Here is a 3,725-nt window from a genome sequence, read left to right as displayed (position 1 = left end):
TATATATATTCATGGCCCCCCCTCTCTGGGTCTTGCTACAAAACCAGAAGATATTCCTGCCTTGGAATCAGCCAGCTATGCATTGAGACCTCTCTAGAGTTTCAGTGAGGCAAAGTACATCTTTCTCCTTTGAGTTGTGAGTGCAGGAATGCAAGGTGTGTTGTCTCAGAAATGAGAAGGTGATTAATACAGGATCAATCATGTGGATCTGTAACTAAATTTCTGCATGAGTGTTTTCTGTTCTTCACAGTAAATATTTAGAAATCAATTTTTTCAGTCATATAGAAAATATAAGAAACTAGCAAAATTTCCAGAATGGCTATAAGGTTTTATGACTTCACTGGCAATTTATAAAGTTACAGTTGCTCTTGGATGTTCTCACCAGCTTTTGGTATTATTGATATAGTGGAAAGAAACTTCCTACCACAAAGATACCAGAGGCACAGGGGAGATAGCTCAGTAGAATAAGCACTTGCCTGGCAAGCTCAAGGGCCTGAGTTCAATCCCTGGTTCTGGAAAAAAAAAAAAGAGCAACTAGAAAGATACCTGAAAAGAGTTCATGTCCTCTGAAACCAAAGAATGAATTTTAGGTACAACAGAGGTTAAGAGCAGGATATATTTATTGGGAGAAAGAAAACTTTATTTGGAGAGAAGGACAGAGGGGAACCCAAAGAATCTTTTTAAAGGTATTTTTATAGAGAGAAACCACTAGGCCTAAGGTGGGAAAAATGGTAACTCACAAGGTGGGCATGAGGTAGGCAAAACTATGGTCCACCAAGAAGATTACAAGCATAGTTGCTCAAGTAAAATTGATTAAATTGGGATCAAATGGAGAAGTGAGTTCCATAGCAAGGGGCCATGAATACAGAACAGGTGCACTCCTGTAGGGGGTTGGGTCAGTGATGCTTGCAGGCTCTTTCAAGGTGACTGATACCTGTTTAGATTGAATATCAGTCCCATTAGTTTAAACTTCTGTCTTGAGTTCTGCCCCAGTGGGAGTTCCTGTCCTCACAAATTTGCAAGGTATCTGGTCTTCCTTACAGGCTCCTTCTGGGGTCCAACTCTGTCTGACTGCCTATATTTCTATCTAACTCAGCTTTCTGCAACATCAGCAGTACTTTTAAATTTTAGTCTTTATAGTAGATGTGCCAGGACGGCACAGCTTAGCACAGCTTTAATCAAATGTGTAGGATATTAAAACATATTTTAAAGTGTTTCTACTTCATCTATATATTCATTTTGATAAATTGTTGCTTTAAGTCTTTGCCCATATTTAGTATTTTAAATTTCTTTTTTTTTTTTTTTTTTTTTTTTTTTTTTTTTTTTTGTGGAACCAGGGATTGAACTCAGGCCTTTGCACTTGCTAGGGAAGCACTTATTCCACTGAGCCATCTCCCCAGCCCCCAGTGTTTTAAATTTCTGATCCCTGATACCACTTCACACATTCTGAATGCAAACCATAACCCACATATATGATGTACAAACACTTTCTCTCGATTGCTAGTCTTCTGATTCTCTTAGTAGTGTCTATCACAGAGCCAATTTTGAATATAGATGGAATTCTCTTCATTAGTCTTTTCTCAGATGGATTTGGATTTGCTGTCACATCTAAGGACTCTTGTTTAATTGCAAGCATATGATTTTCTTCTAGATTTCCTTCTAAAAATTAGTTTTGTGTTTGACACTTGAATCTCCGACCCCCTATGTACTGATTTTCATGTAAGGTATAAGTTTAGATTTGAGTTAATTTGGTTATCATTTGCTATATAGTCCTTTCAACTGTTTTCGTTGAAATGACTCAGTGAATTTCCTTTGATATTAATTGATCATATTTCTGTAGATCTCCCAGTAATAATCATCCACCTTTATTTTAAGTCTTAAAATTGTGTAGTGTGATATTCTCCAACTTGTCTGTGTGGCATTTCCTACAACATACCATCGTATCACCTCAGTATAGACAGTTTGTGTCTTTTATTAAATCTATGTCATTTTAAATTTGTCTGCTTTATTGTGCTACCTAGAACTTCTAGTTTAGTAGTGATATGAGTGGTGAAAATATAGATCCTTTCCTTGTTGTCAATCTTAGTTTGAAAGCGTTCATTCTTTAACCACTAAGTAGGATGTTAGCATTGGCTCTTAGTCTACGTCCTTTATCAAACTGTAAAAGTTCTACCTTATTTCTAATTTGTAGACAGTTTTGTCAAGAATAAACTAAGAATGTCTGCAAATATTCTTTATTCATTAATTAATTATTTTTAGGCTATAATATAATGTATTACAAAAATGCTTCGAGAGTATTGAAATAGGTTTGCTCTTCTGAGATAAATTTACCTGGTTTTGGGGGTGATAGATTCTGGCCTGAGTATAAGTTGCTGAATTACTATGGTGGTCATCTAACATGGCTGAGCCGAAACCAACAGCTCACCTTCCCAATGACCACTTCCTCGTTCTTCCCTGTGCCAGCCCGGGATACCACTTCCTTTTACTTTCCCCGTGGACACGAGGGAGTCTCCAATCAGCCCCTTAGGTGTCACTGAACCTGGCCCTCAAACTCCGCCCCTATCAAAAGTCCACAAAATCTCAGCCTCCCTGTCTCAGGTCAGAGTCAGAGGATCCAGCATCTCCCTGCAATTGATCCTTTCTGTGACTTTAGAGCTAATAAAAGGCTTACCCTCCCCACCCCTTTTACTTCTACTTCTCTGCCACTCCGCCATAAGAAACCTAACGGGGTATCATCCATTTTTTACATATTGATGGATTTTATTTGTTTATACTATGGTGAGATTTCTTTTTTATATGTGCAGAAAATATTGATCTGCTTTTTTATTATTGATTTATTGGATATAGAGTATCACTTTGCAGTTCAGACTTGTAGTAATCCTCCTCTCTTAACCTCCCAGTGCTGGGATTACAGGCATATGTCACCACACCCAGTTTAGGGCCAACACAGCATGCCCAGGCTTCCTGGGCTGGCATGGCATGTGGTACCAGGGACCAAACTCAGGTCCTTGTGCTGGCCAGGCAGGCAGTCAGACTGCTGAGATGTCTCCCCAGCCCCTATTTTCTTCTCCTATGTTATCTTTACCTAAGTTTTTCAGAGAAATGCTGGCCTCAAAAAATGAGTTGGGAAATTTTCTTCTCTTTTATCGTATGTTAGAGGATATGATTCAAATGCTTTTTGATTTGATGTTTGGTAGCATTTCACAGGGAAACCATCAGGGCCTGGAGATTTCCTTTTTGAAAAGTTTCAAACTATTAATTCATTTTCTTAAGAATCATGGGGCCATTCGGTTTATTTCCCCTTTGGTAAGATTAGGGAGTTAAGAATTTTTAAGAGCTTGTGTAATTTTATTTATGTTCTTGAAATTCTATGCATAAACACCTTTTAGTATTCTTTTAATGTCTTCATAATCTGCAGTAATTTAACTTTGTTTATTCCTTTATTAGTAAGGGAGATTTTTTCTTTTGCCAGTCTTCCTAGAAGAGTATCAACTTTATGGATTTGCGAATGCAATTGCTTATTGTTTCATTTTTCTCTATTTTTATTTTAAAATTGATTGCTTTTCTGTATGCTGATATTATCTTTTTTATTTGTATGTTTCCAATACATATTGAATTTATTTACCATGGGAACTTGATATATGTACATAACACATCCAAATTCTTATTTGTTTTATACTCCTTGTCCGCTCCTTCCTGCTTCTTCCAGCTTTTGGCGCCTTCCC

The sequence above is a fragment of the Octodon degus genome, unplaced genomic scaffold (genome assembly GCF_000260255.1).
Source record: "Octodon degus isolate 3935 unplaced genomic scaffold, OctDeg1.0 scaffold00101, whole genome shotgun sequence".
NCBI classification, from domain to species: Eukaryota; Metazoa; Chordata; class Mammalia; order Rodentia; family Octodontidae; genus Octodon; species Octodon degus.
The sequence above is the reverse complement of the archived record's forward strand: the minus strand, read 5'-3'. Positions refer to the sequence as shown.